The following is a 27,660-nucleotide window of genomic DNA, read 5'->3' on the forward strand; positions in this document are numbered from 1 at the left end:
AATTTTCATAGGCCAGACATGTACCACTTGGACGTATCAGCGCAGTAGGCCTAATTCCTTATGTCACCATCTCCATATGTTGACCAGTTTATGACAGTCCCTGGGTGGTCAACTTACAGAGCTCCTATTGTTTTATACATAAACACACACATTTATATATATATGTAGTCTTCTTTTGGCTCTATTCTGTGGAGAATACTAACTGATGCAAACAGCAGTAAAAATAGCTCTCACTATGTTTCATACCTAAATTAGCGTCACTCTTAAGTGAACTCATTGAGCAATATTAGAAGCGATCGTTTAGCAGCTTTGATTTCTTCAAAGCTTTAAGAAGTACAGGGATTCATGTTAATTGGTAGCATAAAAAAGGTTCGTGTGAGAGTCATGAAAAATAAAGATAAAGGTTAATTGTATTTAATTCAATCTTTAGCTAGGTATGCTATTTAATGTTTTCTTCATCTGCTTAGGAGGATACACCACATCTACCTCTAAAAGTTAGGATATCAGTGTCCAGGTTAGAGCTTTGATATTTGAAGGTCAACATGAAAAAATTCGGATGATGATAGTTATTAGTTGACGACAAACACCACAGAGAGCGTTTCTCCTCTTCTCTTTGACTGTGTCTGTCCGTTCGCTCCTTAAGAGAGTTTCAGATCATCTCTTAGTTTCTAATAAAGGAAGGTTCATGCTGGGATTGGAGATTCCATTTGACACCAGTGAACTTACGTTCAGATATATAACTATATTAATCTATTAATATTATACAAAGTGAAGAGCTATTGCACTGATACTTCCTTCTTTCGGAACTAACATCACAGCACCATTGAAAGAGTTTCAAAAGTTTAAAGGGCAACCAAGCATTGACAGAACACTAAAGGAAAAAAAACTTGACATTTGAAACTATAGACTGATTATATATGTACCTTGAAAATACCTTCCTTGAAATATATTTAGCTCTCTGTGATAGCTTCCTGAGGGTATCTTTATATGTTCTATTCACCTGCCTTCTTTTATTCTTATTTTAACCTCATGTCTGACAAGGGCAATGGGATTTGATACATTGTAAGTGAACATGAAGGAAATTAACAGTACCTTTGCCACTTGTGCTCCACGGAATTTATGCCCTGGGAGTTTGCCTCACTTAAAGTTGTATTAAAAAATGATATCCCTAGTACTTTCATACTCAGAGGTCATAACATACTGGGTATTACCAGAAAATCCAATGAGAAAGTTACTAAAGGAAGCACTTCTACCCATGTTCTTGGTTGTCAGATCTCGGAAGGTGATTAAGACTAAATACACGTGAGAGACAAGTCAGTCATGCACGAGATCCTCAGGGATGGTCTCTTTTGTTTAGTAAGCGTGCCAGATTCCAAATCTGGGCTTGAACAGCTCTGTGGATTGAGTGGGAATTACTCTGTTCCCCTAAATTCCTGGTGTGTTCAGCGAGGTTTTCCTACCTTAGCTGATGTCTCAAAGGTCTCCCTCCCTGTGCGAGCTCCAGTCGCCTTTTAGCTCAAAACTCCTGACAGTGGCACTTTTTCATGTTGATAGTCACCGTCTGGCCTGTGAAGCCTTGCACCATGCAGGCACAGCTTGTGTAATGTTAGATCCAATTCAAGTAGATACTTACATGGGTTTGGGCAGTAATTTCTTTGCATGCTCCCTCCTCTCTGATTATCCTGCTTCATAAATAAATCCCAGCCCCAGTGGTCCCTTACTTTCATCTTTGTCTTATGACCTCACCAAAATCACAGGGCTCTCTGTGCCCCCGTACACCATAGAGCCAAAGAGAACTTATCAAAGATGCCACAAGATCCTCAGGGAGAAAGGCCACAGTCTTCAAATAATCTCTTTTGGACAAGGTGTTAAATGTCTTCTGCATGGCCTCCAGAAATTAAACTAAAACTGTTGGGTGGAAGGACCCTCTAGAATCTCCCAAAACATTTTAACGGAGTTGCCCACAAAAGTCATAATCTACATCAACGGGTGGGAGTATTTCTGTATTCTGACACTTAAGTGGGAGGGACAAGCTTCACAACCCGTGTCTAGCAACACCATAGACAGTTAGAATACGGTTTTTATAGATCCAATTAGTGAGCAAACTAGAGAATCTAGTTGTCACCCTTCTCTCAATATATTTTATGAAGATGTTAATATCTTACTAACTACAAAATTTTAAAACTTCCAAAATTGCCTTTTTATTAAAACAAGATTTTCTCTTCTCAATTTCTTATTTTTCCTCATGACACCGTGTAGCATTTGACCAATGCCCCGGAAAGGTGTAAGTCCAAGATAATGTGGGACTAGAGGAATGAAAACCAAAACCAACCAAAAGCTCTGTGTCTTCCCATTTTCTTGCTTGTAGTGCAATGAAAATAAGGAAATGAACTCTAATTAAATCTCAGAAGGAGGCTATGACCTAACACAAAGTGGAGATCTTCAGAGAAAAAACTTTTTCTCCTCTACTGCTTTCTTTCCTGTTTTTTATTTCTGTTGTTATTTCATTTTTTTCTTTTCTTTCTTTCTTTTTTTTTCTTTTTTTGTAGTTTTGGCTGGGGCTGGGTTTGAACCCGCTACCTCCCGTATATGGGGCCGGCACCCTACCCCTTTGAGCCACAGGCGCCGCCTCATTTTTTTCTTAATAGTAGTTTTGTGCACTTGAAAGCTGGTAAAGATAAAGTGTTTAGGTGTGGATCGGGGCCTCTAAAGGAAGACTTGAGGGACTGTAGTCATATAGAAATAAAAATTAATTCCTGACTCTGATAAAGACACCAAGCACCACCACTCTTAGCAGACTTTACCTTTAAGAATTATGCAAATAGGACAGTCGGAAATGGAGAGAGACAGGGACAAACATTTTCTGTTTCTAATGGTCCATGTCCAATCCTTCAAACTGAGGCTTTATCGAACTTTTTTTTTTTTCTAGAAAGCAGAAAATCCTCACCAGCAGGAGCTATTTAAAGTCTCTGGCCTCGCATTGAAACTGCAGATCTGGCAGGAGCAGGCTTCAGCTGGATTTTCTGGGCAGTAAGTAATGCAGCAGCAAATTTACTCTTTTTAATATAATGGCAACTGTCATTGGAAGGAATGGGAATGACTTCAGGCAGTGCCAAATTTTAAATGAAAAATCTAACTATAGCTGTTTCTTTAGCTCTCCGGGAGAGCTCCGAAAGATTGTGTGGGAAGCCAGGGTGAAGGGTGACCTCGGCAGGCCTGCTTTGGAGAGTAGCTCAAGGTATAGCTTAGGTCAGCTTGCCCTGCACCTGGCCCCTGGCGAGGATTTACAGGTCTGCCACAATAGGAAAAGTAAGAAATTTAAAAACAACTTAGCTGGGTTGAACCCGTGTAGAGCTGGTATCAAGGAAAGGAGGTTTACTCTTTGATCTCGGAGCCCTTGAGCTACTGCCTGAGAAATAATCACTGAGTTATAAAGCACACCTCTAACTCACCATGTAAGCCGAGCAGCCAGCTCTCCTGGGTCTTTCCACATTCTGCAGTAGGCAGGGGTGAGTCACAGAAGCAGCGGAGGAGACATCAGGACACACGCTCATCATTGTGTGAGTGTCAGAGCAAACAGGTGCTACTTTTAATGATTTCTCTCTTTACTCTGCAACCTTCTACCCCTGACCTTCCATTTCCATTGTACCTTAAGAATGAATCTTTCTTATAAAAACAAATTCACTGGCACATAATAAAGCATATCTCAGGTAATCTCTATCAATCAAAAAGTGTATTTTTGGAGCAGATGGTACAAGGATGAACTACACTGGAATGAAGGTAAGTCAGAGGATATCTAGGAAACTCCAGGGATGGGGTAGCCAAAGGCCTCTTTGTAAGAGGAAAGGAGCCCTAACAATGGGAACCCAGAAAGCAAAATCAAATTGCTAAGAAACCGGAGGGCAGCATACAACACGCCTTGGACTCCATCCGAAAGTGTAAGAAGAAGGGGAAGAGTGGCTCTTCACTCTTGTTTTGAGACTTTCCCTGTATCAGGGATGTTCCTAATGAGGGACTTCATTGACTGTCATTAAAAGTGACAGAGGTGAGTCCACCTCATGTAACATACCAAGAACAAGGGCCTCATACTTCCAAGAAGACTCAGAAATACGCAGCGGGAATGACAGTGGGTTCCACAAGGCACAAAAGCAAAGTGTGAGTCTAGAGCCACAGCAGTGGGACCCATGTCTACAAGAGAGCGGATGAGAAGTGATGCATGGGCTTTTTCCATGACTTAGCAATTATGAATAGGGCTGCAATAAAGATTCTGATACAAATATCTTTGTTATGGTGTGATTTCTGGTCTCCCAAGTGCCCATCGATCCATGAATGGATTAATAAATTGTGGTATATGTACACCATGGAATATTATACAGCCTTAAAAAAAGATGGAGACTTTACCTCTTTCATGTTTACATGGATGGAGCTGGAACATATTCTTCTTAGTAAAGTGTCTCAAGAATGGAAGAAAAAGTACCCAATGTACTCACCCTTATTATGAAACTAATGTAGGACCTTCACATGAAAGCTATAACCCAGTTACAACCTAAGAATAGGGAGAAGGGGGAAAGGGAGGGGAGGGAGGGGGGAGGGCGGTGGAGGGAGGGGGATTAATGGGATTACACCTGCGGTGCATCTTACAAGGGTATATGTGAATCCTAGTAAATGTGGAATGTAAAGGTCTCAGCAAAATAACTAAGAAAATGCTATGAAAGCTATGTTAACTAGTGTGATGAAAATGTGTCAAACGATCTATGAACCAAGTGTATGGTGCCCCATGATCATACTAATGTAGACAGCTATGATTTAATAAAAATAAATAAATAAATAAAAGAGAAGTGATGCATGCAGTTCCCTAACGGAGACGTCTGTTAATGCTTGTCAGGCACAAGGAGCTTCGTGGAAGGTTGAAGAACTGCAGGAGAAAGTTGAGAAAAGGCCCCAAACATAACACATAGTTTTTCTTAACATAAACTTATTTACACACACACTCACAGGTTGATACGGCCTATACAAATAGAACCATCTTCCCTAGTCACCTGGGAAATGCAAATTAAAACCACAATGAGATAGCATTGCTCACTTGCCAAAATGAGCAAATGGAACCCAAGCAAGGAGTGCCCCTTGCTGCGCTTTGGACGGTTCGACCAGGTAGGGAGCAGCCATAGACCTTTGGATTTCTTTCCATGTGGGTTTCCACAAATAATGGGAAAAGGTACAGAATCGAATCACAGAAAAAGAGCCACTGGAGGAATCCAGGTGCACAGGCCTCACTGCAGCAGGCAACTGGAGAATGACAGCAGGGAGAATTCCAGGCTCCTGAAGCCAAGGTGCAAGGCCATCTTGTTTCTAACTCTATAGGGAGTAGGGTGACTGCAACGGTTATCACCTGAGTTGACATCAACACAAACAGGCCAGAGCCAGACGCCCACCACCCGGCAAGCACAGCCACTGGACTCTGTGCACATTGTACCGCTAACTGCAGGCACGCCCCCTAACTACACCAGGTTTACTGACCCTCTTGAAGGCTTCCCAAGGAAATGCAAAGGTAACATCAAATAATAATTCCTAAAGATTGTTTCCCCCAGAAAAATGAAGAATAACCATTTTTTTTGGAAGAAAAAAGTAAACTATGTAAAAATCTTGGCCCAGGTGTTTTAAATTCTTCCCACATTTTATCAATACAAGAAAATATGTCAAATTTCGTTTTATTATTATTATTATTATTTTTTTTTTTTTTGTAGAGACGAAGTCTCACTGTACCGCCCTCGGGTAGAGTGCCGTGGCCTCACACGGCTCACAGCAACCTCCAACTCTTGGGCTTACGCGATTCTCTTCTCTCAGCCTCCCGAGCAGCTGGGACTACAGGCGCCCGCCACAACGCCCGGCTATTTTTCTGTTGCAGTTTGGCCGGGGCTGGGTCCGAACCCGCCACTCTCGGCATATGGGGCCGGCGCCCTGCTCACTGAGCCACAGGCGCCGCCCTCGTTTTATTATTTTATGTAGACCACACGGATCTCATTTTATTTCTCTTATAAGAAATAAAGAAAGTGACATGTCACTTTTGTGTCAAAGTATACATATAGTAGACCCTCAGTAGATACACATTGAGAAAAAGTTGCTGTTGCCATTTTTTGAACACTCTTGAAGTGCTTTTTTACTCTCACAATACCTTATTTTCCCCATTTGATAGAATTTGTAGATGAAGATACTATAGATGAAAATTAGAGGACTTAACACCCAAATAGACAAAATAAACATTTCATTTTTTACACTTTTAATATGTATATATTCATGGGGTACAAAAGCAATTTTGCCACGTTGATATATTACCTGTGGTGGCATCAAGGCCCTCAGAACATTGATCTCTGAGGCAACACACAACATGTCTTGTGCCACCAAGCAACCTCCCCTCATCCGCCCCTTCCACGCCCCTTCTGCTCTGGATCCACTGTCCCTCATTTCACACTCTGCTTCCATATGTGCATGTGATTAGCTCCCAGATAGAAGTGAGAACATGTGGTATTAGTCTTTCTTTGTCTGAGTTGCTTTGCTTAAGATAGTGGCCTGAATTCCATCCATGTTGGTGTAAGACATGATTTCATTCTTTACTCTGAGTGAATAGTATTTCATTGTGTATATGTATATACACCATATTTTCTTCATCCAATCCTCTGTTGATGGACAATTATATTGATTCCATACCTTTGCTATTGTGAATAATGCTATTATGAATATGAGTGCAGGTATCTTTTGGATATAATGATTTCTTTTCCTTTGGGCGGATACCCAGTAGTGGCATTGCCGGACTCCAGGGTAGTTCTGTTGTTAGTTTTTTGAGAGCTCTTCATAGTTTTTTCTATAGAGGTTGACTAATTTATACCACCACCAAAAGAGGACACGTGTTCTCTTTTTTCTGCGTCCTCACTAACATCTGTGGGGATTTTCGGTCTTTTTAACAATAGACATTCTAACTGGTGTAAGATGATATGTCATTGTGGCTTTAATTTGAATTTCGCTGATTATTAATGATGTTGGACATTTGACATGCTCATGCACTTGCCCTTCTTGCTCAGAGGTTTCATCTCTCATGAATTCCTACGTGACAGCTGCTGTTTCTCAACCATTCATGCTTAGAGCTCATTGCATCACTTTGTGGATCTATGGTGAGTTTTTAAACATCTTCTAAAATATGTAAAAATAACATAATAGTAATGTTAAGACACACTACTTTTTTTTAAAGAAAAAAAGCACAAGTATTTCCGGACTCCCATATAGAGATTTCCATTTTTATATGCTCAAATTAAGCTGTGCCTAGAAGCAATCATGTCCTTACATGATTGTGATCATTGGTATAGGAAGAATTTCACAGTTTTACATTTAACTACTTAGTCTTCTTAATTACATTTTAACATTGATAGCTGCATAATATTCCATCTAGTGACTATAATATATTATATACTCAATGTTGGTCATTTAGCTTAATTTTTTATTATGGATACTGCTATAATAAAATTATCCAGTTGTGGATCACTTTCATTCTTCTTTTCTTTTTTTTTAGAGAGACAGAATCTCACCCTGTCACCCTCAGTAGGGTGCTGTGGCGTCACAGCTCACAGCAACCTCCAACTTCTGGGCTTAGGCGATTCTTTTGCCTCACGCCTCCTGGGTAGCTGGGACTACAGGCACCTGCCACAATGCCTGGCTATTTTTTTGTTGCAGTTTGTCCAGGGCCCGTTTCAAACCCGCCACCCTCAGTATATGGGGCCGGTGCCCTACTCACTGAGCCACAGGCACAGCCCTCATTCTTCTTTTCAATATATATTTCCTTCTTCCTACAAATTTCTAGGCTACAGATCCTTGAGGAGGCAGAACAGAAGATGTCTTTGCAGCAAGACGCATATCTTCAGTTTATCAGGCACCAGGGTACAGAGGATTCAGTGCGTGGTTAAGCCATGCCAAGTATGGATCTGATTCTAACTCAGCCACCTTAAGCCCCTCTCCCTCCTTTCACAGATACTGTTTTTTAAGTTATACATAAAAGAATAGGCAAAGGAGATCTCATGCAAATATCTCCATGGCTTGGCTCCTCATTCCCTGTTCTCACTCTTGCTTCTTTGTATAGGCAAGACATTTAAAAAAAAATTTTTTTTTTATTGTTGGGGATTCATGGAGGGTACAAGAAACCAGGTTACACTAGGCAAGACTTTTCATGACTTTGTAGATAAATCTTAGACATTTCTTCAGAAAAGAATAAGAAAGAGTGAAAAAAATATCTGCTCTTCAAAGAAAATCCCTTGGATGAAGGCCTATGTTAAAAGGCTATGGTCTAGACCAAACATGGTGGGTGGTTCATGCCTGTAGTCCTAGCATTCTGGGAGGCCAGGGTAGGAGGATCCCTTGAACTCAGGAGTTTGAGACCAGTCTGAACAAGAGGGAGACCATGTCTCTACTAAAAATAGGAAAATTATCCAGGTGTGTGTGGTGGTACACACCTGTAGTCCCAGCTACTTGAGAGGGTAAGGCAGGAGCGAGACTTTGCCTGAAGAAGAAAGAGAGGGAGGGAGGGAAGAAGGGAGGGAGGGAGGGAAGAAGGGAGGGAGGGAGGAAGGAAGGAAGAAAGGAAGGAAGGAAGGAAGGGAGGAAGGGAGGAAGGGAGGGAGGAAGGGAGGAAGGGAGGAAGGGAGGAAGGAAGGAAGGAAGGAAGGAAGGAGAGAGGGAGGAAGGAAGGAAGGGAGGAGGGAGGGAGGGAGGAAGGAAGGAAGGGAGGGAGGAAGGGAGGAAGGGAGGAAGGAAGGAAGGAAGGAAGGAAGGAAGGGAGGGAGGAAGGGAGGAAGGGAGGAAGGAAGGAAGGAAGGAAGGAAGGAAGGAAGGAAGGAAGGAGAGAGGGAGGAAGGAAGGAAGGGAGGAGGGAGGGAGGAAGGAGAGAGGGAGGAAGGAAGGAAGGGAGGAGGGAGGGAGGAAGGAAGGAAGGAAGGAAGGAAGGAAGGAAGGAAGGAAGGAAGGAAGTTGCTGTCTACAAAGGGACAGCAGCAACAAGCCATGGGAATACCAGGCCAGGTGACAGTGTGGTTTCCTCCAGAGCTAAATAAATGAAAGCGGAATGTACTTAATTGTTTCATTTCCCCCTTCTTCTCAATAGTAACAAAATCCTATTTTCTAAATAGGAGTGCCTTGGAGACTATTGTACGAAAGGGCAGCCAAAGGAAATTTCAAACAGCGTTGAAGAATATGGATAATCCCCTGTCCTACCCACAGTGCGTGGAGTTTAAGGCAAAGGTAACATCATCTCTTTGTTTCCATCTTGTTTTCCTTTAACTCATAACACCCCCAGTCCAAGGTCAGTGATGTAAACACAGACTCAGAGCCAGCTCTTGCAGAATTTGTTATGTTCGTAGGAGAAATCTGGAAAGCACCATTCTTTTCTGGCAACAGGGTAGCAGAGCCAACGTGAGGAGGGAAAGCTTGGCTCCTGCATTTGGAAAAGTACCTAAAGCTTGTTTTCCATTCAATGCCACAATCGCAAGGGCCAAAGTGTTCCAGCAAGGTAAATGCTTGTTCTGAACCTTGGAAAAGAGTCCTGAACTCATCCCAAGTTAAAATAGAATCACAATGAAGGAATATTTTTTTTTTAAAAAAAAAAGTAGTTGAAGGCAGTTTACTCCTCACCTAACATTAGGAAAGTGGCAAATAAATTAATTATGTTAGTTTTAGTTGGAGGGCATTAGTTTGCTGTAGAATTTTCAAAATATATATTTCATGGAACCTGTGAAAGATGATAAAAGTTATGTGAGAAGTAATTTTTGTGGTTAAGTGTATTCACCAAACAAGAGGTTAAAATAAGTTCATCACTAACTTTCTATTAATCATAATATATGTACTAGACATTACAACCTTCACCTGTAATAATTAGTGGTCTACTTACTGTATTTCTCTGGACAGAGGTGAAAATAGTTACAAAAGTGAATATAGCTAAATACTACATTTTCTCATTAAATATCAAAAGGATTATTTCTTTGGATGCTTTATTCTTTTTCCCAGAGGGAAAGGAGGGAAAGAGGAATTTTAAACCACTAGAGGGCAGCAGAGTTATATTTTGAATCAAATGTTTCTTGTGAAGTTTCAATATTGGGTCTAAAGTAACCATAATTACTTACAGTGTAACAATTACATGTCTTTTTCTGAATAGTTCTTATTAGTTCTGATAGTGTTTTAAGAACAAAGTTATTTTTATAGTAAGTTCCTTTGACTGATTTGTTACAAAGGAGAGAGTACATCCAAAGAAAAGTACAGTAAGACAATTTTAACGAGTGAATGAAAGTGCCTTTAGCAGGTGACTTTCTCAAGTTGTGTCAATTTAATTTTTTAATTTCACATTATTAAAATCATACAAGTGATTTTTCAATAGTATTAATGGATAGTAAAGAAAATAAGTGTACTTAGCAACAGATAAAACTTGTCATGATTTAAGTGTATGCATTTTAAAAACTAGACATAATTAAAATGAGAAAACTAGTAAACATAAGAACTTACAATGAATAACCCCAATTTTATGTAAACAGTAATTGAATGTTTTTTTCTGCTGCTCAATCTACATTTTTTTCCATTTTTAGGATTCTAAGAAGTTTAATCATTTTATTTAGTTTCCAGGTAGAGCTACCTATTTAAACAATGTGGTAGGTAGACGAGAGAAAATTATACATCCAAAACACATTCATGTATTCGTCAGATTTTTTTGAAAGTATAGATTGAGTTTGTTTTCCACGAAGGAGGCCTTTGAAGAAAATCCTGGAGAGAAAAATGCACTGTCTGTATAAAATACTTCATCAAACTACATGGAATTCATGAAATGTGTTTAATGGTGAAATTTAAACACGGACAGTGACCTTTTCACAAAAGAATAAAATTGCCTATTCTAACAAAGTCTCAGTCCATGAAAGGTAGTTATTTTTACCCATGAAATCATTTCTTTTATTTCATGGGCAATGAAAAACAATTACATTTCATTACCTTTCACATTGATGAAAGGGAAAAGCAAATTATTCCCTAATTCAACAAAAGAGGAGAAATCAAATAAATCACACTTAATATGGGTTATCTATGGATGCTGAAATAATTATATGTGAAGGGAAGCCAAACTTCATCCACAGTCACTCATTCACCAAAAATAGGTTTATTAAAATTTGGGGCGAATAAAAGACGTGACTCTAGGTATTCTGCTATAGCATGAAGGAATTTGGAATGTGTTAACCATTTCAAACAGAAATGTGTTCCACAACGATTACTTTTTACATAACTGACCAAATCACAACGACATTGTAAAGTATGACAAGGGTGAACATGGTTATAAGTTTTTCATGCATTATTGGCAAAAGATCTTACAAGAAAAAGAACAACTAACATTTATTGAGTGACATAAAAATAGTAAGAATTTTTCATTTCTTTACTTTTAATCTTTAAAATAAACCTTTGCAGGGGCGGCGCCTGTGGCTCAGTGAGTAGGGCGCCGGCCCCATATGCCGAGGGTGGCATGTTCAAACCCAGCCCCGGCCAAACTGCAACAGAAAAATAGCCGGGCGTTGTGGCGGGCGCCTGTAGTCCCAGCTACTCAGGAGGCTGAGGCAGGAGAATCGCGTAAGCCCAAGAGTTAGAGGTTGCTGTGAGCGGTGTGATGTCATGGCACTCTACCCGAGGGCGGTACAGTGAGACTCTGTCTCTACAAAATATAAAATAAAATAAAATAAAAATAAACCTTTGCAGCAGCACCTGTAGCTCAGTCAGCAAGGCGCCAGCCACACACACCTAGGGTGGCAGGTTTGAACCCGGCCTGGGCCTGCAAAGCAACAATGACAACCGCAACCAAAAAATAGCTGGATATTGTGGCAGACGTCTGTAATCCCAGCTACTTGGGAAGCTGAGGCAAAAGAATCACTTAAGCCCAAGAATTTGAGGTTGCTGTGAGCTGTGACTCCACGGCATGCTACCCAGGGCAACAGCTTGAGACTCTGTCTCAAATAATAATAATAATAAGAAGAAGAAGAAGAAGAAGAAGCCTTTGCGGTATCATTACCTCCATTATTTATAAAGACAACCAGAATTTGAATTTAGCTTTGAGCCAGAAAGTCATACCTTTTCTACAAATGTTGGTAAAAATCAAGGGAGACCCAGGAGTGGCACCAAGGCACCCTCCTATACCTTTGGCACAGATTGCTAGAAGATCCTCAACTTATTTTTCTTTTAAACTCACATGGACTTTTCAACTCAGCTTTCCAGGAAGCCACTACTAATTAGGCATAGACAGTCAGGCTGAAGCCCATTTGCCATCCTGGCTTTTTCAGTTACATTTTTCTGAAGAAGAAGCTTTATTTTCTGAATGTTATTATAAAGTTCTAGAAATAATCATCAGCCTTGGAACATTAAGAGTTAACAGAAGTTTGAGATATTTGAATTTAGTTTATAAAGAAATAAAATAAATCCATAGTTACTTGTAGATGCTAGAATCATTTTGTTAAAGTTTCATGTACAGGAATAGATGGACCCTGTAATGTTAATACTTGAATTTTGATTATCCAATTAAACAAAATAGTAATAGAATAATAGCTAACATCTTATAAGTTCAGAGTTCTTAGTCAGTGTTCTAAGTGTTTTCCACAGATGCTCAAAACAACTCGATGATATATTCATTGTTACATACCCATTTTATAGATAAATAAATTAAGGCAAAAAGTATACATCAGTAACTTTACAAATCTAGAAATTACGTTATACCTTTTGGGTCAATGTTTGGAGGACGACAGCCTTGGAAAATTTTCTCCATTTTTCTCTGGTTCATTTCTGATACTGACTCAATAAAATTAGAGCAGAAAGTGTGCCAATTACTAATTTATGATTTTGCAGCTGCAAACCCACCTTTTTCTACTTTTATTTTGGGCGGCTGAGTTGGGGCTCTGCAGACCACATCTCTGCTTGGCCGGCTGGTTTTACCAGTCTGTACCAGAAGGGGGCGATGGAGGCTGAAGGCGAAACGAGGGCTCCCGGCTGCTGTGATGCTTCACTCCAGCCCGAGCGGTTGCTTATGTAGCAGCGACTGATTCCATTTTGCGGTTTGCAGAATGTTTGCAGCTGTTTCAACGTTTGCAGAAGCAGCCTCACTGCAACCTCCCTCAGAGATACCCGCACCAGCTGAGCCCCAGCGCCCCTTCCTCAGGCCCCTTCCCCAAGCTTCTATGTTTTGATAATCCAACCACACCCCTTCGCCCCTGTAGCCCTAGCTGTAGTAGTTACTACCTCTCTGCAAACTTTTTGCTTTTTAGGTCGCTTAACACGGAGTAAATTGTGTCTCTTCCCACCACCAAAACTTAACCCTCAGGACCTGCAAATGTCCCCTTATTAGGAAATAGGGTCCTTGCTGGTGGTTGCATTAACAGGGGGTTATCGCGCTCATCCCTCACCCAAAACGATTATAGTCTTATATGTAGTGAAAGGGGGAAATTTGACCCAGAAACAGACACACACACAGCGAGGAAACCACGTGAAGACGGAGGGAGGGACAAGAGTGATAGATCTAAATCCAAGGAGGGCCAGAGATTGCAGCAACCCATCGAAGGCAGGGAGAGAGGAATGGGGCAAATCCTTGGTCACAGCCCTCAGACGGAAAAAACACTGCTGACCCGCCATCTCAGACCTTTACCTTGCAGAACTGTCACTAATTTATGGTGAGACAATACGTCACTGTTGTGTGAAGTCCCCCAGTTCATTGCTATGCGCTGGCAGCTCTAGCAATGGAATATACTTAGTTAACTTTATTCTCATTAACAACTTTTTAATTAAATTTTCTCTGCTAAAATAATTGGTGTGATTTACTTTTCCTGGCTGGATTCTGAATGTTACAAATACAGAGAATCATGGCATCTGTTTCCACTGTGGTAATCTTTTTTTTTTTTATTGTTGGGGATTTATTGAGGGTACAATAAGCCAGGTTACACTGATTGCAATTGTTAGGTAAAGTCCCTCTTGCAATCATGTCTTGCCCCCATAAAGTGTGACACACACCAAGGCCCCACCCCACTCCCTTCATCCCTCTTTCTGCTTTTCCTCCCCCGCCCCATAACCTTAATTGTCATTAATTGTCCTCATATCAAAATTGAGTACATAGGATTCATGCTTCTCCATTCTTGTGATGCTTTACTAAGAATGTCTTCCCCTTCCATCCAGGTTAATACGAAGGATGTAAAGTCTCCATTTTTTTAATAGCGGAATAGTATTCCATGGTATACATATACCACAGCTTGTTAATCCATTCCTGGGTTGGTGGGCATTTAGGCTGTTTCCACATCCGTGTCACCCCCCTGCCTTATGATTGTTTAGCTTTAGCAAGAATGTGTTCAATCATGAAATGTTAAGGCTTTCTGGGAGAGCACCTTCCACTGCTAGCAGCTCTTAGGAAGACCGCATGGCAACTCTTTGCATAAGCATCTTTATTCCTTTTGTAGAAGCTCACGAATAATCCCATTAATAATCTAGTCTAGGATGTTAACCTGAAAACAAGTCCAAGCTCATTAGTTTATGAAACTTACTCCCCCTTACTTCCTTGAAAAAGCAAAACTCTCTTCCTCGACGTTTGGTGTCTCTTCTAGTCTCTAGCATTGCTCAAAGTTCACAGAGAAGGGCCTGGGGAGGCATCACAGGCTCTCTGATAACCCTGCAGGGTAGTTTATCCTTAAAGACGCTTTCCCTCATTTAGAAGAGCAAGGCGCTCTCTCAGAAAATGCCCCATTCTCCTAGACAAGTTGAGTCATCCCCTGTGACTTTTTTTGTCATTCTTACCAAGACTCTATTTGCAACATGTTATTTTAATTATTTTGTGCCCAATGTAACTTAAAAGTCCTTTTAACTGGCTTTAATATTTTTAATAATCTTCATCTTACAGTGAGCTCTAGAATCACTAACAAAATTCCCTCTAATCTGAGACACTTTCCTTAATTTGTTGTCGGTAATCTGTTTTTTACCTCCATTTAAAAATTATCTTCTAAACCCTGAGATTTTCGAAAACGCACTCTGTGTAGGGGTTTTACTGATACACCCCAATGTCTTCTCAATTTCTTCCTCAAATAATACATTCATCAAGATCTGGTTTTAAGATTAGACATGTAATGTTATGCAATGTGGGGTGTAACTTTAACCATTTCTATCCTCTACAGCTATTACAGAATCCTAAGTTAATAATTCCAACACTGAGGCGGCACCTGTGGCTCAAGGAGTAGGGCGCCGGTCCCATATGCCGTAGGTGGCAGGTTCAAACTCAGCCCCGGCCAAAAAACACAAGAAAAAAAAAATAATAATTCCAACACTGAAAGTCTGCCTGGGCAACATCATTACCAGACATAACTCAAGTAAACCCTCGTTATTAGCTCATTTGAATGATCTAAAAATAGTGTGAGGTGATTGGGAGCCCTGTAAAGGGTGATTGCAGAGACATAATGTTCATCTGATTAGGAAGGAATTTTAAACGTTTCCAGGCAGCCTGAGTTGTCACTGTCCTCCACTACATACAACTCCCAAAATTTCAAGGCCAGCATTTTCATTTTTCCTGCCAGAACTCTTCCCATATTGGCAAGCTAGAGATAATGATAACAGCTCATGAAATAGGAAAATGTTTACTTCAAACAGAACTTTAACTTGAAAAGCTAGAGGACAGCCATAATGCACCGCCGTGAAAACCATTGTTCTTATTTTGAGAAATATTTCTTCTGATAGAAAATACTGTGAGATGTTCTCCTCATTAAAAGTGACAAATTCAATGGGTTTGAGACTTTACTCTGAAGAGAAGTGTGTCAATGCCCTGGCAAGTGGGTAAGGTTTAGTTTTAAGAAAGTCATAGACTGAAGCTGAAATCAAACAAAATTGCATTTAGGGGTTTTGGTGTCTGTATTTATTTAAATGTCCTGAAATAATCTGTTCCCTCTCTTTACTGATCCAACATGACTCTCTTTGCAATACAGTGAATATTCTATATGCATAAATGTCACGGACAAGTTTAAAATCATAAGTTCATTGTGGCCATGACTTATCTGCTCCCAAATACTAGACTGTAATAGGGATAATTAAAAGAGTAAAAAAGTCAATTCTTGAAGTTCAGTTCCTGGATGTAAGTGGTGAGGATCCAGGCCAGTATAGAAAGAATTTTGTCTCAAAGAGCCCAAACTAAGAGGCAATATAAATGAACAATATAGAGATATATAAATGCCCAGATTTTGAGAAAAACTTCTTTATGTCCATCTCTTAAATTGCCTTCAGGAACATGAATGAGCCTTCCCCTGGCTTTTTTAAACGTCTGGGTACCTCTCAACCATGTACTGGCTTGGAAGAAAAATGTCAAAACTTTTTGTAGAATTCTGCCAGGCCAGTTTTTCTTTCACTGCTTTTCCCAATTCACTTGTACTCTTTCCTCTTCTTTTTGACTTGTTGTTTCAAGTAGAGCAATCATTAAATAAATGTGCCTCACTCCTAAAATCCAGGACATTCCCCACGGAGGAGGAGAGGTGGGGCATATAAATAATAAGAAAAATGAGACGATTAGAGGTTTTCTATATGAGACAGTAGGTTACTGGCTATGCCTCTCTTTCTTATATCTACCTTCATACTATTGATTTATATCTTAAAAATGTACATGATTGCAAGAGGGACTTTACCTAACAATTGCAATCAGTGTAACCTGGCTTATTGTACCCTCAATGAATCCCCAACAATAAAAAATAAATAAATAAATAAATAAATAAAAAATGTACAAAAGAAAATTGAACCCCTTTTCAATAAAATTGACCCTTCTCAAAAATATATAAGAATGGGCAATTTATAAGAGAGAAACTGCAAATACCAGGGGATGTGAACAACGGAACACAATTTCCTCACTCCTGGTTTTCACAGGAGGAATATTCTCTAGCACTCCCAGCCCCTTAGTTTAACTTTCCCCTGAGAAGTTGAAATGACTTGTTTGCACAGTAAACTTGGGAAGTGCAACATCCTTTGCTTATCCAGGCTCCAACCTTTTTTTTACCATTCCCACTTCTCCTTTCTCTGCCCCATGGAAGGGAGGTGAAGGTTGGTGCAAAGCCAGACCCCCGTGATAGGCGAGTCAATCTCCTTATTCTGGGGCTTGTATAACAGGGGAGGTTAGACTCACATTAGCCCACCACCCTCTGCACTAGTGGTTCTCAATCTTCCTAATGCCGGGATGTATTTTCACTGTTACAAAGGGGTGGCAACCCACAGGTTGAGAACCGCTGCTCTAGACTGACCTCTATCGGTTGTATAGATGTTAGTTTGTAACGATCTTTATTTTTGTTTTATTTATCTATTTGTTTAGAGGAGAAGGTGGATGCTACTTATTGTCTTGTAGATCCTAACATGTTGGCCAAAACTTACATGCGTGCACTATCAACAGTCAATACATAGAAAGTTAAATATAGTTCACACTGAGGACTTAGATTTACTAAATTAAACACACCAAATCTGGATCTTAAAAACAGTTAAATAGAACTAAAAATAAAAAAAACCTCTTTAAATTGAAGTACATGTTTTAGTTATCCTTGAAGACTTTATAATGTTCACTACTATTTCTTCATCAAAGAGTTCCCAAACAGCTTATATCTGAATTCAGTATCTTCTCCCCCAGTTCTCCTATTCCTTGTTATACCTCTAGTGCAGAGCTTGCCAACATCTGCCTTGTCATACAAGTATTTGGGTATTGTTTTCTCTGGAGATAAGGGGCCATGGGTTATTGTAATTATATTCTCTCAGTTTCTAGACATGTGCCCTGCATATAGTTGTACTCAATAAGAGTTTATGGAAATCAATTAAATCACAGAGTTTCCTTGGAAGCCAATAATGAACAAATCCAGATTGTTTTATTAATAATTTAGAACTAATGTCTTACCACAACAAATAAGTAACTGAGGGGATGGTTATGTTAACTGGTTTGATGTAAGCTCTCCATATGGTATATCAAATCAGGACATTGTATACCATAATGGCATTAATGTACACAGTCATGATTTAACAAAAAATAAAAAAAAAGAGAATGGGTGAAAGTCAGGAGGGTAAGGGAGAAAGGCAAAAACATTTTGCTTCATGCAAAATATATGTTTAGTTAAGTTTATGAATAAATAGTTAAGTTTATGAATGAATTCTCTGAAAAATAAACACTCTACCCCTGTTATCGAAAGCCCACTTTTGTCAGAATCCAGTTTTTGCCATAACTATGCCCAGCTTCAATACAAGTTGTTAAAGAGTTATCATTTCAGTGTTTAAAATAAATAAAATAAAATAATTAAAATAAAAAACTTAGAACAAGCGAGTTATATAATAAAGTCAAATTTATTTCACTTTACAAAATAGCTGTAGTTAGACTGCAGGAATCTCCACTGTTTTTGTTTTTCTTTTCAACTCTGTGATGACTTGTATTTCTACTAAGTTTTGTGGAATTTAATTTCAATAAACTAAAGTTTATTTAATGAGTGTTATTTAATGGCACCTATAGCAAATCATTCTGTACATGAATAATTGGTAATGGAAATAATTATCTCCTGTATCAGTTTTCTGATATTTCTCTTAACATATGTTTGAAATAATTTATCTTTCCATTTATTCTGCTAAGAATTTAACTGCAATGTAGATGCTATTTCTAGAGTGGTATAATGTGACTCAACAGACACAATGTGAATATCTCAATGTGATGAAAATCTGTTCTTTAAAAACTGAAAATCACAACTTTCATAACATGGAGGTATTTCTATTTAGTCAAGAATTCACAAAGAATCAATGATTATATAGAATTCCAGATACTATGGAAAAAAAAAACCAAAAAGTTTAGCAGTAGAGGCCCTAATACATTGGAGGGCCACTTATTAGTTGTAAATTTGGGTAAATAACTTATTATGGATCATTTTCACATAAAAGAATGGTGTGATAACTATTTCTTTGGGTAATTGAGTAAGTAAGATTATGTATAAATATAAGTAAGTATATTTATAAGTATATTAAGTAAGTATATTTATAAGTAAATATATATTATATACATCTATTTAAAGGTTTATATAAACACTGATTTTTACTATTATTTAAGAAGGAACACACGTGTAGATGGTGCCCTCTGATCTCATGGTTACTACAAAAATGCCACTAAATAATCTTCAATTTCCTATTGATAATTATTAACTCTAGTACCTTGATGCATAGGTGAAATGCCACCCAATGATGCCCATAAGATTTAGTGGAGCAGAGGCTAAAATACCTTAAGACATCAAACTCAAAATCACAGTTTAAACATTTCAGAAACAGCTAACAGCTACTAGTTAGATGTAATTCAGTAGGAATATCATTCATACCTTTATAAACTAGTATGTTTTATTTACATAGTAAATAATTGGGTATAGTTATGTGTATGACCCTTGTGTTTCAGAGTTCTAATAATACAAAGATGTCACTTTTGTATGAATACACCAAATCAAATTTATACTATTTGCTAAATAGCATTAGAGATGCCATTTAAAACCACAGATTTAGATGAATTAAGAAGTTCAGCTGTTTTTCAAGCTCCCCCACGCCAGGTGTTCTCCTTGGGCATCCTGATGGCCATGGCAGAGGTAGTTGCACATGAATAAATAGCTATGCAACTCCAGGGACCACCACTCACCTAAACTGAAAGTTAAATCCAGTCCCTTCGTGTTGCAGGGTACAACCTGCATGGCCACACACGGAGACTCTCATAGTCATGGTAGGTGTTTCTCATGCAATAAAAGGAACTATCTACAACTCCACACTCTGCCGTGTCCACTGCTTTCATTGTCTTTTTGTTCCATGATTTCTGAGGATCCGATGTCCATAATGTATGCAAATCAAGAGACATACCTGGACATCTCTTTAGTGTTCCTAAAAATTCAGTGACAATTACATTATCAGACAGAAACATTCTTAAATGGTGATAACACTCAGTGTTGGAGGTAAACCCTGCAGTGTCATTTGTCTGTAAACACTGTCACACAGTGTGTTGGACATGTACTTATACTTAAGAACCTTATATATTTTTACTTAATATTGTGGTATCTTTTAAAATGCTAAGAAATAGCATTGATTACAGAGCTGAACAAATTTACTTTCACCAATTGTTAGTGGTGAAAGTAGTGGACCCTGCTGGGGAAATGGCCAAAGTCCAGGAGTTTCTAGGCCTCATGCGTATTGAGAAACATTTCTGTTTCAACTGAACTAAGGGGTTCTCTTGCCTCAAGAAGCCAGAAGACAGCAGTGCCCCGAGGTGCCTGGGCGAGAGCAAAGGTCGGACTCATCCCCACATTGACCCCAACGTCATCCACAGACTTCGGAAATTCTACCAACCCTTCAACATGATGTTTTACCAGATGACTGGTCAGGACTTCCAGTGGGAACAGGAAGAGGGTGACAAATGAGGCTGGAGATGTGGAGGGAAGGCTAGTGAATAGCTATGGAGGCTCCTGAGTCCTGATCTCCTTCCCGACCCTGGAGCTTCCCTTGCTGGGGTGCCAAGCAGATCTCCTCCTTCATCCCACCATGGTCCCTCCAGAGCTGCTGGCTTAGGCAGAGGGGTGGACCCCATGGCATTCCCATGGAAGAGCCAGGCCTTCCTGGGCAGCAGTATCTGGTTGATGCCATCAGATGGCCATCAGAATCCACTGTTCATTACTCTGTGCTAGTTAACAGAATCTGAAGACAGGATAAAAGGCCACCAATGTCAGAGACAATGCTATGAATGTTTAATGAGTGACTAAAAAGAAAGAAAAGTCTACTCTGTGGGGTTCTTACTCTAGTCTGGGGAGCCATGCTTCTACCCCTGTACCCGGCACAGGCACCTGTTGTCCAAACCCCCAGAAAACACTTGTGGCTGAGCACTCTAGGACTCCTAGGGAGTGAGGTCCTCCTCTGGTATTTCCAGCCTTTTCTTCAAAGGCCTCATCTCACAACCCTTGGACTTCCTCCTTCCCCGCATCATGAAGGCAGAGACATTGCACATTTCTCACCAACAAGCTGACACCCCCGGGGAGTCTTCTTTCTAAGTGCCCCTCTAAGGAGGTTGGGTCTCTCTCTTCATGAGAAGTCTGGATTACACAGAAGCTTGTCCATATGCCCTTGCAACAGGGTCAGGCCCACAGGGCTGTGCTCAGAGCAGTGAATTGTAGCAGAGTTCAGAACCCTGAGGTTGGCGAGGTGAATGGTCTTATCCAGGGAGTGAAAGAAGAAATCCAGTCCTCTTGGTGGGAGGTCCCCTTACCTGAACACCCTCCTTCCCAAGCACTAGGGTTGGGAGGCATGCTTCGAGGGTGGGCTTTGTTCCCTAGAGTCCCCGGAAGAGCAAAGACCAGAGCTGGTATGCCTCTCACTATGAATAACCCTGAACAATGCCATGGAGAGTGGAGCAGTCACCGTCCTTCTATTCGTCCCCCCCACAACCCCCTCACTTCATCTCATGCTTCATTTTCTCTCTGCAGAGATGGCAGATATTGGGGAAGTAGGGAGAGGGCTGACTTGTCAGATCTGGTTTATAGGGAGTGGGAGAGAGCAAGAGCTGTCTGCAGACACCCTAATCAAGGGCTGCCAAATAAAGTGCCCCTTCCCATTAGTTGGATTCAAATGACAATGTAGCATTTGATATCAAGTACTTGTTCCCAGATCTCCAAAACCAGGAATTGTCCTAGTAAAGCTGGAAATTTGTATGAGTGGGGAGAATTAAAATCCGTTCAGCCGTTATGAAACTGTCATTTCTCCCACTTAGGAAAAAAAAAAAAAAAAGGATCTGGAGACTGGGGGAAGAGGATCACTTGAGCCCAAGAGTTTTGAGTTCCTGTGAGCTATTATGACCCCAGGACACTCTGCCGAGGGTGGCAGAGTGAGACTCTGTCTTAACTAATTTAATTAAAAATAAAAACCCCAAAACAGAATCTCATTGCCCACAGCTTAGAATAAAATCCAAACTTCTCAGCTTTGCATACAGGCTACTTTTTAATTTTACTACGGTAACCTTGCAAAGCCACGTTTCTCATTCCTCTTCAGTAGGCAACCTTTAATCCAGCCATGCCAAATTTTGTATTCTATCTAAAAGCACCAGGTATGTTCATGCTTCCGTGATCTACATCTGCTGTCTCCTCTGCCTCAAATGCCACCTCTTGCCTCCCCAACTCATCTACCTGAATAGATTCCTTCCCATACAGACCTACTTCTCTGTTTGTTATTTTAGGGAACACTTATTTTCAGAGAACTGAAAGTTACTCAAACTAGCACAAGAGGTAATACACTATTACAGAGATTAATACCAAGACTTAAGCAAGAACTTCTTGTACTTTCAAGGAGTTTAAAACTATCAACTAACTCTATCAGGCTCCCAACATCAATTCTGAAGGAACAGACAATCTAATTAGAACTTTTTGTTCCATTATTGTTTGAAAAGCAAATTCAGCTGGAGGAAAAAAAAAAACAAACACTAAAAATTATGATTTCCTTAGTTCTACCAGTTAGGGGTGGTCAAGAATGGAAGCAAATACTCAAAAATAATGAAGAACTTGCGAATGAATAATGAAGTTTTCTCTTTGGTATTCCATTTACATAGTCTTCATTAGCCTGATAATTCCAGAAAACTCTTGAAGCAATAGTTTGACGAATAGTGTAAACATCTATGTAGAATATCTCACACAATCCCAACCCACAGGAGTCACTCAATAAGTGGCAACAATTATCCCTAGTTCTTCAGATCATTAAATGTAGTATTCCAAAAATGTTTATTGGATGGATGAATAACTGGTTAATATGAGATTATTAAAATGAAAAGAATGTCCTAGAAGCAACTCAGTTTCTATTTATCTTCATTTCTGTGCATGATCAGGTATCAGGAATAGAAGAGCTAATTTTCTATAAAATCTGCAGCATCTTGCAGGTAATACATTACCAATCTGCACAACCTTACAGGTAATATAACATACAGGTCATTGAACTTACAGGTAATTGAACATAACCGTACTGAGAAGCTAAGGACGCTATATTGAGTTTATTGAGAAACTTTTGTGAATTTCTCTAAAAAACAAAGTTTAAGGGTCCAAACTGAGAAATTCTGGAAAGTAAAATAGTTTTTCTTATATGCTACCTTGGCCTTATTTTATGCTTTGCAATTTCTATCAACTAGGTCATTTAAGACCAGAAAGAGCAATAAGCATTTCCATTAATGGCAAAATAAATGGAAACGAAAACTACGAATACATAGCTTTGGGAAAGAACATGCAAAAGAAAATAAAGATCGCTCAAAGAGCAAAATACATGTTTCAGGAAACTCAGATTATTCCTCCCAGCTGTCTTATGTGAGGCCACACTAAACCTTGGCCCCCTGGACTGTGGTTTCTTGAACAATGGTTAGACCAAGGATTACAAAAAATTACTTGTATAGTCATTATTGTGGCACAAATGCTCTGAATACACAGTGAATTTCCTATATTCCACTCAGAATCCACAATTTTTTAAACGCTTAACTTAGGCTTCCGATCTAGTATTATCTATGCTTAGAGTTTTTAATAAACATCTACCACAAAAATGATCAGTGATTTCTGAAAAGAGAAAAGAGTAAAGAAACTTTACTGTCCTCTCTCCTGTAAAACCATCCAAAGCAATAAGAATGAAAAATATTTATTATGTGAGGAAAATGTCTGTGACTTTAAAACACAAACTGAAAACCTGTTGCAGGTGGCAAATTTGGACAAAATAGAGTTGGGTTCTAAGAGTTAACCCTAACTTTCTCAATGCTTGGTGGAGATAGAGGATGTGTCACAGTTTTGAAATCTCATCCAATAATTCCTGAATTGAAGTGATGGATCTGCAGGTTTAGACAAACAAAAAACAAAAGAAAAACAAAAAGAAAAAACAGAAGAAAACAGAAAAAAACAAAAGTTGACCTCCCGCCATCTCCAAGCTCAGTACCAGACCTATAGGGAAATAGGAACTGAGGGTGAAAGAATCACATCGACGTGCCTCTGTAATTTTATACACCTTAACCTTTTGCTCAGGAAGATGGTTAAACATGAGTTGGAAAGGATAGAGAGCCCGGGTATTTCCATAGAGAGAGGCATAGAGACTTAATCCTAGGTCTTCGCTGTGAAGCCCAGCAGCTTCCATAACAGAAATCAGAGGAACATCATATTGAAAAATAATAATGTGCTTATAATTTAATTTCAGAATATATTTTATTTCAGAAAAAGCACATCATTTTGGTTCCATATTTAGCAATCCCCTCCCCTTCTATCCCCCACGCACTTCTTCAGCAATTAGGCAAGATCCTTCAATCAAAATAAAAAATAAAAGATAATTTAGAAAATTGAAAATCAAGTGAAAAAGGGATTTGTTAGGAAAGGACTTTGTTGATCAAATGGGCTCTAAGGTTTTAAAGCCTGTAGGCAGGTGTTTTATGTACTTTTGAAAGGATTGAGGACCTACAACATAAAGGAAACTTCCCTGTGTTTAGATGTGTAATTCCGAAGGAATGCTGTTAAGGATTTTGAACATTTTCCTAAGGACAGTGGAAGCCAGTAAGGATTTCAGTCAGTGTGGAGACACTATAATTCATTTTCTTAAAGGTGAATTCTGACTGTGAGTAGGGAATGCAGTGGAAGGAGTGTGGAAAGAGTGAACAAAAAGTAGGAAACAAACACAGATCAGTGATAGTGGTCCAGGTAAGCAATAATGGTGGCTTGGATGTAAATGATAAAAAGGGGTCTAGAGCAAAACAGAAATAATTTACAGCATCATTAATACTTGGTGATTGATCAGGGATGAATGATATTAGAGAAGGAGATGTCAATAACTCCAAAATTTCAGACATATGCAACTTGATAACAGGTGGTACCATTTACTATTAATAAAATAGTAAGAGAGATTTGAACGCTGTGAGTGAAGAACATGAGTTCAACTTCCAGTAAATGGAACATAAGATGCCTGGGAGGCTCTGCACATGCAGAATTTAATAGAAAATCTAGTATAGATTTATCTTCTTCCACCCCCAGCTGACCATTAATCTCCTTCTATTTCTCAGGCTGGTTCCTAGCCCACATTGGTTCATTCTGTATTATTCTTTGCTTTCATAGGTCAAAAGCATGAAAATATTCAGTGTATATGTCAATGAAAAGCGAAGTACTCAGCTAGGTAGTGTTAAGGTAGTAATGTATGCTAGCATTTTGAGTCAGGCAACGATCCAATTAAGTTATTATAAAGATGTATAGATGGATCACAATAGATCAACTGAAAATGTATGCACATTAGCTCTCCAGACCAGTCTAAGAATGGGAAGAATATTCAGAAAAATGGCTGGGATGGATACTGACCTCAGGATTACAGCAGCCAGGAAGATGGTAGTGTGGGATGTTCCTCTGCTCACCAACAATAATACCTGAATATATTCCTGCATGTCAAAACTTTCAACTCACTGTGGCTAAAAGCTTCCCTTCTCCTCCTTCGGTTTCTTCCTGGTCTCAAATCCTTTTGAGGGTTTCTTTACAGGGCAAAGGCCAACCTCTTACACTGACCTGAAGAGCCCCTGGGATCTGGCCTTTCACTGAAAGTCTACACACAGGACTCAGCACTCCTTAAATTGTCTTCACTCATAAACACAGGCGTCCTTGATGATCCTCCAGTTAGCCAAGGTTGGGCCTGTTTCAGGGCCTTTGCACTTGCTGTTCCCTCTTCCTCTGAGCGCTCTTGCCCTCCCCCCTGGGTCACTCCTACCCCTGTGTGTGCCCCACATCTCTGCTCAAATGTCCCTGAAGGGGAGGCTCCGCCGGTTATCTAGGTGAACTAGCCCCTGTCCTCATTGCTCTGCCCCATAGTTTTCAACCAGTGTGCCATCAGAGGATCTTAGGTGTGCTGTGAAAATTTTTAAAGATCATTAATTCAATTATTTTTGAAAGAAGCACAGTAAGTATATTCTTTTCTTTACTTTTTTCTTGATCAACATAATTTAAGTGTGCCATGGAAGTCTAACTATAGGTTCAAGTGTATTGTGAGATAAAAAAGGTTGAAAAACACTGCTCTGTTCCCTTGTCTGATCATTTATTTCCATATTATTGCCAACTGATGAAAATTCACTTGCCTTTTCTTTCCCCTCTCCCAGCCCACCCCAATCTAGAATGAAAGCCCTTTTAGGCAAAGGATTTGTTTTGATCACTATAGTATTTGTAGCACATGAAACGAATTCTGGCACATAGTAGGTACTCAATAAATATTTCTTGAACAAGCGACTGGATGAGTGGATCACTGGAAGCTGCAGGATAGAGGTGGCAGGTACCTTGAACACCACTGCACCCTCACGATTATTAGAATATATGTGTGTATTGTGTTAAGTGTTGTCATACAGAAGTTTCACTTTTACATAGCCATTCATTTATTTAACTTTAGGTCTTTGGGTCCTAAGCTTCATTGATTTATTTTTACGTCAGTGTAAGAAAAGTTTGTCTCTGTTCCAATACAACATCTTTTATTTCTCCATGAGCCCACTGTTTCTCCCCATTTTCAGTCTTCGTGCCCCCAATATTCGTGCTGTATTACAGGGTATACCATAACCAGTAAATAAAAATCCACCAACTCATTTAGAAAATGATCAGTTGGAAAAAATCTTTGTCAACTAGTTTATGTAATTCTACTAAAATACCAGCAGATGTTGCTATTACAATAACATCCTGATTCCTAATTTCTTCCTGCCCTGAGAAGCACGGTAACACTGTCAAGAGATGCCAAAATTTTCTGAAAGTGATGCTATCACTTTCCCAGTTTCAGTCACTTTAGTGCTAAGGAAAGGGCATCCTTAATTCTGTTTCTTGTTCATAGTGACAATTGCTTAAGATGTAGGTCTCATAGACGCCTCCTATGCCCCAGAGCAAGTATCTCATTTTCTCAAGTGTTATAGAATTGACTACTCAGGCCCCATGATTCTTGAGTTTAGATAAATGCCAGTTCATCTTTAGGCTAATTTACTAGATAAGGTCATCAACTTAATTCAATTTAATTAATTTATTTATTTAGAGACAAAGTCTTGCTTTGTCTCCCAGCTAATATGCAGTGGTGTCATCATAGTTCATTGCAGCCTCTAAATTCTGCACTCAAGCCATCTTCCTGCCTCAGCCTCCTGAGTAGTTAGAACTACAGAAATGTGCCACCGTGCCCTGCTAACTTTTTAATTTTATTTTTATAAATGGGGGTGGTCTCACTCTTGTACAGTCTTGTCTTAAACTTCTGATACCCAGAAGACCTCCCCCCTCTGCCTTCCAGAGTGTTAGGATTACACCTAGCCAAGGTCATCTTCTTAATGATTTCTGTGTAGGTGGTCACTTGGGGTGCTTCTTCTTTAGAACTTTGATTTTTCTATCTGTTGAAACTCTTCTGGGCAAAATCATACAGTAATAATAGCTAAAAGTAATTCAAGGCTTTATAGTGTATACAATTTCTTCAAGCACATTTTTTTTCATAAAAATCTTCATACCAAGCCTGTAGGGGTTGTACTATAAATAATTTTTCAAGATGGAAGGCATATAACTCAGAAAATTCTGTCATTGTAGGCAACAGCACATGGAATTACATATGAAGATATTTGGAAATTTTGTATTC

The 27,660-nt window shown here is 39.4% G+C and overlaps 1 pseudogene; it reads left to right on the top strand.

Moving 5' to 3' along the window:
- The first annotated feature begins 1,468 nt into the window (after positions 1 to 1,468).
- Positions 1,469 to 27,660, top strand: part of LOC128563419 (bromodomain-containing protein 7-like) — a 30,759-nt pseudogene continuing 4,567 nt past the window's right edge.

The sequence above is a fragment of the Nycticebus coucang genome, chromosome 13, assembly GCF_027406575.1.
Source record: "Nycticebus coucang isolate mNycCou1 chromosome 13, mNycCou1.pri, whole genome shotgun sequence".
NCBI classification, from domain to species: domain Eukaryota; kingdom Metazoa; phylum Chordata; class Mammalia; order Primates; family Lorisidae; genus Nycticebus; species Nycticebus coucang.